The following is a 12,788-nucleotide window of genomic DNA, read 5'->3' as shown; positions in this document are numbered from 1 at the left end:
ATTTTATAAACATTTAATCGCAAAAAGTACTTGCTCTGCCGGGAGTCGAACCCGGATCTCTCACTTGCCGGGTGAGTATATGAGTATATACTATATATGAAGTATATGAGTATATATGAAGTAATAATATATATATATAGTATATATATATATATATTACTTCAGCGAGTAAATAATGATTATATTCATTACACTGCATTTACTCGCTGAAGTAATAATCACTGTAAATTAAATAAAGCTCGTCGTCATTTAAGTAATTCTTATAAGATATTCTCCCCTTAAATTGAAGTAACGTTTATTCTTATTCATAGAGTTGTTTTCTGTTGTCAGTACACTTTTACTCTAGAAAGTTTTAGAATACATCTATAATTCATTCGAAGTTTTTAGAATAATACTGGTGACAGACAAAAGTATAGGTCCAATAGAACTCCAAATATCCACTAGGAATTTGTTGAAGAAATAAAAATAAATAAGACGAGAGATATAAAATATTTGTATGCGAACCTCTTGGTTATATGCGTTGCATAAGATGCACTGTAACTTATTTAAGTAAGAAATGTCGATCATACAATTCAAACTTTGCTAAAGAATATATAATACTTGATATATTTTTGTAAATATATTTTATAAATCATAATTGATACATTATTATAATTTATATATATATGTATATATATATATATATATATATATATATATATATATATATATTTATAAATTAATGTGCAGCACACAAGTGCATTGCATTAATTACAAGTACTATAGTTTAGACAGTATAGTAGTTTAAACACGTTGAATGTGGCAGATACCATATACGGCGCAGAGAGAGGATTAGGTAGCCGGTCTCACACAGTATACACCAGCAGTGAAGGTGTTAAGTACATTTATTTTAGCTACACAGTTATTGTACAGTAGTTTAAGTTAAAAGACCAATGCATATTTTTAGCCGATACATTTTTAAATGTTCGGCGGCATTGGCTAAATGTTACAACTTGTTTAACGTAGATATAATTGATTTAGAATTTATTCTAAAATGTATTGTTGATAATGATTACGGACCTTTTCCCGAATAATACAATCAATACCGACCGTAATTCGAGAAATTGTGCTATCTGCGAAATAATATTTTTGGATCTCGAACTGTACACTTTATCACAACGTAGTAAAACAATACTTAAATGCAAAACAATTCCTGGTAGAGCCTGACAAGTTTATTTACAAGTTAGGAAGTATTCCACGGGATTTGCTACAACTAATTAATAGCTGGTACACCCGTATATAGAAATTCTTTGGAGCATGGTGTAATCACAAAAACAAGAGAGGATTAATTAATTTAATTACTGAGCTACAATCTTGCCCATTAAATCATGACTAGCCGAAGGATGAATGGACTCCAGTAATAGCCATGCGGTCATTCCTGTGCCCTCTGACCTGCTGGACCGGTCGGCCTTGGTCAGGCTTAGGCATTGGCTACAGTTCCACACGGTGAGAGGTAGAGAGAGCTGGTGTTTGGATATCGATTGTATTGTAAAGATTGTCGATGTACAGCTATCGATGTCACAAACTATCGATGTCACAAACTATCGAATTCAAACCGTTGTAGGTTATTAATATATTGTTATCGTCGATTGTTATATCGAATTAAAAATACATTTTTGTATCAAATCGGCACTTTAATATTCAATGACCATTTAAATTAGTTTGTTTTATTACTAAGAAAAGCCCTGAGCCGGATTAACATTTTAAAAACTCCAGGAAATTTATTTGTTTACAAAAATGAATTTAATCTTGTTATAAAAACATTAACGCATAACAAGAAAAATATTTTACATCGATACAATTTACTTATTGTCTATGCAAACCAATGGTATCTAGCTAAATATTTTATAAAACATAGAGTGATAAGTAAAAATGTCAATTTGACAAGATTTTCTAGAGATTTGTTGGACAATTTATTTGTAGACATATCTTTAGTTTGTGAGATTTCGAAGAGATGGAAAGTATACTCGTATAATATTAAGATAAATAACATCAGTTGCGGAAATACTGAGCCAACATATAACATCTGTGGCATGAAAATAAAATTCTATTAGTACAGCTGGTTTATTGAATTTAAAGACTTCATTTGTGTATCTGCTGGGAAGAATGCACATTCTGGACCCATGGGAAGTAAGAAAATGAGTGTCTGAAATATTTGCTATAAAAATGATTTTGGATTTTAGGAATGGACTTTTAACAACAATTAATACTGTCCTGCACAATCTAGCATACAAACTCTTAACTTTGAAAATATAGAGCGCGAGTGATGATGGAACAGCAGTTACATGTAACCAAATGCACATTTTACTTCTATACATGTGTTCAAACAGGCAAGTCATTAAATAATCACGCTCTAAAAATACGTTACTTGTACAACTGAGGGATTCCTCAACTGTATCGTATTAGTCATGTATCAAAAGTTGTTTGAAACACTGAAGATATTCTTTTACTGTCGTAGTTTTGATATGGACTAACAGCTCCATTATTGAGTGCTTTTTCTATAGTATAGTTGCACTAAAGTTGAAAATTTGTTGGAAAGACTGATAAAATATATATTTACATACATAGTTTTAATAAGACCTGTTGGCCAGCTTGTTTAAAATATGTATACATTTATTTGGATGATTCTTTATAAGCATGAAATCTTAATTCTATTGCCTCCATCAAAGAACACTGCAGGTAATAATACGTAATCGGCTGTTTCCAAATGACCAGCTAACAAGTGGCTAGCCGAGATGGTTCTAAGTAATAATGAAAAGGAAGCACAATATTCTCATTGGTATAGCAACTAGCTAATAAAGCAAGATAAGAATGGTTATGTTGTCAAGATATATGGACTAAGCCAAAAGGCAGCATACACAAATGATAATGTCTAAGAAACTAGACAACAAATACATAGTTAATTGACTTTGTGGATAACACAGCAAGAAATATACACATAACAAATAGAATACGAGTAACATGATACAACAAACATACCCAAATAACTATATGGATATAAAGCAGCATTTGTATAATCGATTGTATCTCCGGATGACAAGCCTACGGTTTCTTTTAAGTTCATAATCAATATAATCTCAAAATGACAACTCAATTACACGTATACGATTGAATCTCCAAATAACCAGACACCATGTACGTAATCGACTAAAATTATGGATAATAAGGTAACATAGTAATGGATTGAAACTTATAATCATAAGGTTGCATATACATAAATAATTTGAATTTTTAGAATAAGGATACATAGAGTAGAGTAATCGATTAAATCACCAAATACCACAATATTTATCCTTTACATAAATTGACAAATATTAAGGCAACAAACAATATCGCAAGAGTGTTTATTAAAAACACACTAGCGATTGTCTATGCCATTTATCAGAGGAATCTATTTATCTCTTAACAATAATCACATATATGAGTCTGTAGACACCACGTGTTACACTGTTTGAAGCAAATGTGGGAAACCACAGCCACTACAATATTCAGCCTCATGTCGTCTCGGGCAGCCCACCCCAGCTGCCATATCTCAGATTATGGCCACTATACGTTTTCATGCCCTACTTGCCAAATTTGTCACGTGTACATACTGCATATGTGGGACAAGTGTGCACTCCCCTACACTTCCACATTTCCAGATCCCCGCAGTTCGAACACGAATATTTCTCTGGAGTAGAGAAAGATAAATTTGAATGATTATGCTTTTATATTTAAATAATTTTTAAAACTGTTAAAGAATACTTTAGGGCATTCTCATACGGGTAAAAAGCGGGTCCTATATCGTTTAATTTTGCTGCGTATGTTTATTTAAACAATTTAAAATAATTTAACTATACGGTTTGAATTTAAAATTAATACATTGAATTACTATATTTAAAAGCATGTTATATAATATGTTTTAAGTACCCCTAAATATACATCTCTGTATGCTATAGAAAATAAAACAAGGCTTTTACTGTATTTTATCCAAGTCAAGCTGGAAGTAATACGGTTAACGATTTCGGGTTCGGATTCTGATTAGAACTTTCGAGTATACATTAAAAATCCTTTAATCGAAAAAAGCGAATGCTGTCTTTGATTCGATAAACGAGCAAACCATCGATAGTTCTTATTCGATATAAGTATTTGTATTATTGATAATACATTTAGTAACGAATTAAAAATACTCGTGTTGAAGTACTTGTAAAATACAATATTCAGTTGTGTAAACAAACAAGTTAGATCAGCAGATTTATTTTTAAAACAGCTATATTTTAGCGCGGCCGATCAGTTAGTATCGATACCTTTGCTCGACCAGCGATGAGCGAGAGTACAGATAGAAAACTCTTCAGTATCGAGTGAACACATCACGCGCCACCCATGTGTCAGAGTAACCCTGTTATTGGCTCAGTTTGGTGCTTACAACTTGGAATCGCTACTTACGCGAGTCTCTTGCAACTGCCGTTCTCACTTCCCCACAAACCCCCCTCACTCGCATTAAGCCCATTGGAAGCACCAGACTTCTCTGTCATTAGCAGTCATTTTCATCTATTCTTATCATTTGTTCTGGTTATTCTGTTTAAAGCTAGAATATTAAGCTACAATAAAGAACCCTTCCACAAATAGAACTGAAAATGTTATTGATTAAACTCGTCTCTATCTATTTTGAAATCAATGAAAAAGGGCCCAAAGAGTAAATTAACCACATTTTGTGTAAAAAGACTACAAATTTGTTCATAAACAAATTTACTCCTGTTTGGAGTTAGTAATCCGCCCCCTTTTAAATTATAAATGTTGCGTTTTAAATCTGAACATTATAATACCACCAACAAAAATGGTTAAATTATTTTATAAACTGTAGCCTATTTTCACGAAGAGGGTAGTTATTTTTATATTAGAAATGGAGTTCGTCGTTTTAAATGCGATTTTGGGGAGAGGGGCGATAAATAAATGTCTTTCCTATTTTAGGAATCTGTTTTGAATATATTTATATCTGGTGATCGTAAGGCGAAGGTTTCATCCATTCGACATGGCTGAAGATTTTTAGATTTCAATTCAAATGACTCAATATTAGCCTATATTTATTAAAATTGTTCCGAAAATGTATAAAATAATAAAAGTTTTCTCTATTGCAAAATGCACGGTTTATTAGTATACTATTCTTTTAGGACTAAGTGATATGAGGACTTCTAATTGGTGGTTTAAAACTTTATTCTATCCTAATGGGTAAAAAATTACCTTTGTCAGCGAAAAGTCATAAAACAAAATGTAAATGCGTTGGTATATTTTTTCTAATACAGTAGAACCCCTCATATCCGGCCTCGGTTTTACCGCACCTCGGTTTATCCGGCCACTTCCGGAAGCCAATATTGAAATTTATTTACCACGGCTTGCAGACGCGCAGTTGCACGCACTAGTCTCCCACGACTCTTGCGTTATTTTGGTGTATCTATTTGTTTACATTTTCCTGTGTTGTCCTCAGTTGAGCTAATAGGTTTAACCTGTAAACAGTTCGTTGATTATTTCCAGTGCGGTTAGTACAGTACAGTACAATTGTTTTGTTTCGTCAAGTGCTGTGTACTGTAGGTTGGTTTTATCCGGCCGAATCGTTATCCGGCCAGGGGCTCGGTCCCGTGGTGGCCGGATATGAGGGGTTCTACTGTAAAGAGATTTAATATAGATTCACAATACATAAAGACGAAATCATTTTCTCAATCGAATATAATAACCTCACCATTTATTCACTAAACTAAACCATTACTGGTTCACGATGCTTTTCGTGTCACCCATCCCACCATTTGTGATCAACTCCTGGAGTCTTCTTATCCCCTAGAAGAGGTTACAGTTGGCGGGACCCTCCAATATCCCAAATACGGACAAATGCCAGTCACGTGACAGCCCGCCATCTTGGCTTCTCCGCCCGCAGCCTTCTGAATACTAACGCCTTCTCCTCACGTCAGCTGCACTTCGGGTGCGTTCAGTGTCGGTAATGGGTATCCGCATTTCGAAAAAGTGAAAAATATTTTTGTATACCGGTACTGTAGTAATGAGTTCACAGTGGTAAAATGTATAATTGGGAAGTAAAATGAGGACGCGAATGTTCCGTGAGCTAGAATTAAAAAGTACTAAAAATGAGTTATGTTTATGATTTTACTACTTTGCGATATTACGGTTACATTGTTTTTGTTTACAATACCTACTCAAAAGCCTACTAAAAAATTACAAAAATACTTGCTTCATAGTTTTGTTAAAGTAAATAGTAATTGTACATTAAAATAGTCTTAAAGTTACAATTCCTTATTTTTAATGTTTTACGCGTTCAAATTAAGAACTCAATTAAATGTACTAATTAAAGAAATGCATAGAAGTGTTTAAGAATCGGAGAGAATTATCGCTTGGTAAAATTGTTCTAAGGCTTGATAAAAACGCCGCCACCGACTTCGACTTAGGGTGGACGGCTTACTGAGAGTCTGGGAATGATTTAAGGCCGACCACTCAGAAGAGGGTTGTACTGGAGTCCTTCAGTGCTTTATAAACTGCGGGGAGTATTGTGTCACAATACTTCATTGGTCAGGGTCTGGCTTGACGTTCTTGGCTTGAGTATGGGATAAAATCTCGGAGGATTTTGAGATGGGTTACTATCAATGTTAATAATAAAGCTATACAATTAAAAGAGGGGAAATGAATACTAACAGGCTTTCCTTCATGAAGGGCTTCATATGTGAATAATTATGTTTATGACATAACTAAAATATCAGGGGATGACACAGAATTTAATTTTCCTAGAAATAATTGAATGAAGGGAAGATAAATTAGAAACACGTATTCACTCAGATTCAAATTCAACCCAGATGAAATTAAACATTTACGTTGACATGAAAAGGTACCAAAGGACTTACGATAAAAAAACAAAGGAATAAAGTGTAAATAAAACTAACAAATAAGAGAGATATAACAGAATCGCTAATTGTGTTGCTAAGAGCTAGGATGAACCACTTCGGATCATTCTTTTTTTATATTCTTTAGAGAAGGAAGGATTTTATGAAGAGATAATTCCGTAAAAATCCCTTGGATATTTCAGAATTCTGAAAAAAACTAATATTTACGAAATATAATCAAATTTAACTTACAGTAAACAGCTGTTGACACTTACAGCTGAAGCTTGCCAAAGAGGTATAAACATTTGTTACAGTTGTTGGTATTTTATTTGCGTGTTAAATCTCTCACCGATTTCAATGACCAATTAGGTTGTGAACTTACGCAGTGCAAAACTGCTCTTGGCTCATGTTGGTGTGGGGTCGTGGCATAAGAAACTAGTCTCCGATACTTATTTGAGATATAGCAAAACATACAATACAATGCACTAGACAAAAAGAGCATTTGTTTCGAGGGCCTAAGGAACCATGGAGTGCAGCGAGCACGCAATGTAGTAATGACGGATGCGATGCTGGTGATACATTCAAATATAAATTGAGCACAGATCTCATTTTGTGGAATGATCGTAAACCTGCAATTAATAAATGTTCAAGGTTTGCAATTAACATGTGCAACTGTTTAAGTATTGCGTGAATTTATTTTAGATACTACGTTTCGAAATATTGTAGGACTCCATCATATTATGTAAAATTTACAAAGTAAGAAAAGGGCATTTTAAAAACATTTTTGATTAAAAGTCACGTGATCTAGTGAAAGCATAAAACATTGTACAATATATTCTAGTAGATTTCCGTGATCTTCAGTAGAATATTTGTTAAGCAAAACAATAGAAACACGTTTTATCATCGGCTTTACAACAATTAAAATAACTGGGAATCATGAATTTTGCTTACACGATTTTCTTATTTTTTGTTTTACTCCCTGAAGAACTGTTTTTTTTTTAATTACGAATTATTATTTTAAGTAACACCATAATTCGGTACACTACAAGTAAGTAACTAAACGAAGTAGACAAATCTCCTATTCTAATCAAACAAACCACCTTCTTAAATATTGTACACTCTAATGTGACAAACCCGTAGATTTTAAGGATGTTTATGGTTATTCTTAGTAAATCGTGAAATAAACAACTTAAGTTCAAAATAGCACGTAGCGATGTGCTGTGTACACATGTTATATAATGGAACCGAAATTGTATTTTAGACCTGCGATCGATCATATACTTGCATCAATATGTTTACACTACCGACACATGCCGGATGACGAGTAACAAACCAACCCTCAGGCAACACAAGGCAAGGCTAATAAATCCAACTGGAAAATCTTCAATAAGAAAACTGTTACCGTAACTGGAACGCTTTGTAACGATACCCAGCGTTCAAGGCACCTTCAGTCTCGTAGAAAATGAAGTTAAATAGTGAGCCATAGAGAAGTTTGCGAGCTGTACTCGACTCAAGCAGCGATTCAAACTCTGAAGCGTCCAAGTTGGCCAATAACACGGGTTGTACCATCCTAAGTTGGGCAGTAACACGGGATGACACACGAGTACAATGCGTGGGCCTCTCGACAAAGGATTGGATCCCTGCAAGGCTTCAGGATCCATTATGAACACAGAGCTTGTTTAGTGGAAAGTTTGAGAGAACAGAATTCCACATACACCAACTGAACAGTGAGTAATAAATTGTTATCCGTTCCCATTTTATCATACAAAATTTTTGCATTTTTATTCAAATTGATACTTTACGGTAGGCTACACTTTTGAGTTTGTACTCAGACTAGTATGATATAACATGGTGCTGAAGAAAACCACGTTAAGTTAACAAGCATTTATCCACTATTTTACTGGTCCGTATATCATTTAGTTATTTACAGAGAGCTATGGCTTGTCTTATAACTCTCCCTCAAAATGTTCGGTGGGGGCAACTACCAATTTTTATCAATGATATCTCAAATGTTAGGTCTTCATGATGCTTAACCAACGAGGGCATGCCAACTAATTTCCGACCTCTATATCCAAAATGGATGCCGTTTTAACAAAAGTAAAGTTCTAACTTCTATTAGACGATATGTTGGATGAAGTCAACTCTTAAAGACTAATTTCCACCATTTGTATTCTTTTATCAAGACCTTGAACATGAAATTATGTGGGTATATAAACAGTCTTTAGTCCTCTCCCAAAGATTAATAGGAGCATGAGTGATACGGTAAATAAAAGGTCCTTTAGTGATGTTATTAATTTGGAAAATTTGGAAATTACCATCCGTTCTAAGGTTAAGCTGTGAGGAATGGGACTTTTAGTACACTCGGTATGTATACAGTTCTGAGTTAGATTAACTAAAAAGTTCGTTTACCGCCAGATCATCAGGAAAGAGTCGTCCTTACAAACGGCGCTCTCTCTCCTCCCCGACAACACATCACCAAGGGGAGGATCACTTCAACAACATATAAAATTCCGAATCGCCTGATATCCTCATAAATCAAAGCCGATCATTTTGTGTGTTTGCGAGGGGTTGGGGGTGGAACTAGCTGGGGATGGGGTCAAGGGGGAGGGCGCTCGGTTGCCGGAAAGAATATCAGAGCCACTGTAAAGTTCGGCCATAAATCCACCCGCTACTTTGGCGAGACAGATTTATAACATAAGTATCTGATCGGTCCAGGACAGATGATATCATTGAAGACGGGGCGCAATCTTTCGGCAAATCGACTTTAATAGATGACTATTTTAAACCACTTCAACGTGAAAAATAAACTTTCGGACCCAGACAGAACAAATTTGCGTTTGACCTGTGACTGTCATGTTGAGTAAAACGTGAAACATATCAAAGCTAAATGACTTTTAATACTTTATGCCTATCTGTAAACAAATAACTCTAAATTAAAACTCAAACTAAGAAAATCGGCTGGATAGAATCGTACTGACTGTGATTTGATTTTTTCATTACTTCTTTTAAGTTTTGTATATATGTATTTGGTCTTCCGATCATATGTTAGTTTCCTTATTTAAACGCATATGTGACAGATACGGCCAAATACAAAATAATTGAATCGGAAAAAGTAAGCGCTCTGTGGTGTAATGGTAGCACATTCACCCGGCAAGTGAGAGATCCGGGTTCGACTCCCGGCGGAGCAAGTACTTTTTGTGATTCAATGTTTATTGAAATTACATATATATATACGTATCTGCAGTGTAGAGTTTTGACGATCTAGTTGTATAATGTCAGCTGATTATCGAAACAGGAGGGTTAACTAGGAAGAAAAACTACACGTGTGTGGGTAAATTAGAAAGCAGGTTTTATGAAAACTTTTAGAATTGATGCACATAACTAAAGAAGAGACACAGAATAATTTTACGCATGACCGATTTCATACTGGACAGTCCGGCCATTTTTTAAATAAACAGGTCAAAGATTACTACGAGCATTTGGATAAATCAGAATGAAAAAAGAACTGCAATGGAAAACATGATGTGAGTCTGCATTGTAATTACCTTTAGATAAATTTCCTACTGTCTTAGACATATGTATTGTTAAGTATGGGTGGAACGACTTATAACAGTATGATGTGTAATCGGTAAGACGTAAAGTATTAAAAATTATAACTGCCTCTGTTTAAAAGTTTTTGTCAAGCAGTCCGCATAACGGTATATAGAACAGAACCCATAAGATTTAAGTTAACAATTATATGTGTAAGGATGCCACGTGGCTGGATATAGTGCAGGTGGGGAGGTTTAGGGAGGGTTAAAGGATAAGGGTTTGGGGAGTGAAGTAAATCTTCCTTAACCTTGACATGTACAGCTCCAAGCACAATAAACTATGTACCTCATCTGTTCTCTGAGCGTTCTGTTACCGTTATTTTACTTAAATGTACACAGTAAAAAACAAAATTTAAAGTACTCCACATATATTAAAAATCTTATAGGTTTTTGAATTTTAGATTATCTCGTAAGATTTCGAAATCGAATGGGAGAAACTCATCCACGAAGGTCACGGATAATGTATATAATATATTCTTCGTTATTTATGGTCAACGACGTTGTGGGACCTCTAATAGACCTGAAGAACCAGTCCAAAAGGGGAAAGTATTTAGCGATGACCGACTGAGGAATGTAATTCTCCCGCGATTGCGTCACAGGAAACGGAAAGCTACCACCGGAACTTCCGCTACTGGTTCCGCTTTCCCTCAAGGTTGAAGAGTGTTATCCACGGTTGTAATCAGTGGCTGAGAGTCCTGGAAGGTGCCGTACTGGAATATCCGGTCTTCCTGGCATTGTTTTATAAATAAATGCGGCAAAGTTAGAGGAGTGAGAGGAATGCGCAAGGACGAGGGAAAAGGGAAATCTGTTGTACACAGTTTGATGGCATTTTCCCATTCTTCAAAACCATCATTTTCAAAATGTCCTACCTATAGTAACAGGGCATTCTGTTAAATTTTAATTGTTTATCAAATAAAACTGTAATCTTTAGTAAATGTTCTGTAACCACGAATACCAGGCGTTTATTTGCCGGTAGATTATTTTTGTACACGATGTAATAGTTGCGTACATCATTTAATTGTCATGCACTTGTATTAACGCATAAGGAAAATAAAATAGATTGATTTAATGGTTATATGCTAAATATACGAGGCTTGTGTTTCTTTTAGTGAAATGAAAAATTAATACATCCATTTGCTACGAATTAGTTGGAGACAGTTTTACCCTAGATATGTAATTTACAGTGCCAATTTTTCCAGCAAAGTTTAAAAAATACCTAATATAAAAAACATTATTACATTTTTTTTATTAATAAACTAAAATAAATATGTAATAACAGTTATTATTAGGCAAACTCTCTAAAATAGCACTAACAAAGCACCTAACAAAATTCGATCGTAAAGTTACGTTTCTTTCATGTTATATAGCTAGTTTGATTGCATACATAACGTAGCTATAATGGGAAGAGTTTATTCAATGCGATTAGTGACTTTAGCCACATTAGAACTTTCCGCTTAGCGCAGCGTCTAAAATCTGCAACTATCAGACTTGTATCCTGGACTCTGTGGAGTCTATGTCCGTCTGAAGAGATCCAATAACATCGGCGACGATGATTGTAGAACACTCATTGCGTACCTGATGAGACAATGAGAACACCTCTTCAGCTAGACTGCACTTGATGGCTGCTGGGTAAACCAGACAGACCCCTCGTGTAGTCTGGGTGTCTCTGACGTATAAACGACGCAAAGTGTATTAATCGTCTTGGGCGCCAAACTTTTTTTGATATCTTCAGACATGGACTCCAGATTCCAGGAGTCAAGTCCGTGACAGTGTCATATTTCAGACGCTGCATTAAGTGAAATTAATGTGAAATGAAGCCATACTCAATATTCACGTAGTTGAATTTGCTTTACTAAGTGAGATCATTAGAAGTATTCTTATAACTGTATATCGAAAATTCTCATTTGGATATCATAATGTAAACATAACTTCACGTTTCTTATTAAATCTGTAAAATATGTCTATAGTTTTTGACGATTTATTCGTGTAAGAAGTAAGTGACTTCCAAGCGACAAGAAACGGCTCAACGACCGTCCGACCCGGTAGGTAGGTGACAGTGAACTCGTCGCAGACAATCGATTTCATGATCGATATTCTCACGGAGCGCAACAAATCGATTGTCGCAGCCTCGTGCGCGATAGAGTCGGCCATCTTCCGTCATTTCACGCCTTACACTCGACAATACAGCGGAGTAACGTGGTTATGTAAATATTGCCGCGCTTTTTGCCGCTTAACGATGTTTTGTAGACCCTCACAAAGGTCGATTAAACCGGGCGACGCGACGTGTAGGAGCTAGACA

The 12,788-nt window shown here is 35.1% G+C and overlaps 1 protein-coding gene across 2 annotated transcripts in view; it reads right to left on the bottom strand.

The window, feature by feature from the left end:
• Positions 1–12,788, bottom strand: part of LOC124354317 (brain-specific angiogenesis inhibitor 1-associated protein 2) — a 457,812-nt gene that overhangs the window by 52,535 nt on the left and 392,489 nt on the right. The window lies entirely within an intron of this gene.

The sequence above is a fragment of the Homalodisca vitripennis genome, chromosome 2 (genome assembly GCF_021130785.1).
Source record: "Homalodisca vitripennis isolate AUS2020 chromosome 2, UT_GWSS_2.1, whole genome shotgun sequence".
Classification (NCBI taxonomy): Eukaryota; Metazoa; Arthropoda; class Insecta; order Hemiptera; family Cicadellidae; genus Homalodisca; species Homalodisca vitripennis.
The sequence above is the reverse complement of the archived record's forward strand: the minus strand, read 5'-3'. Positions and strand labels throughout refer to the sequence as shown.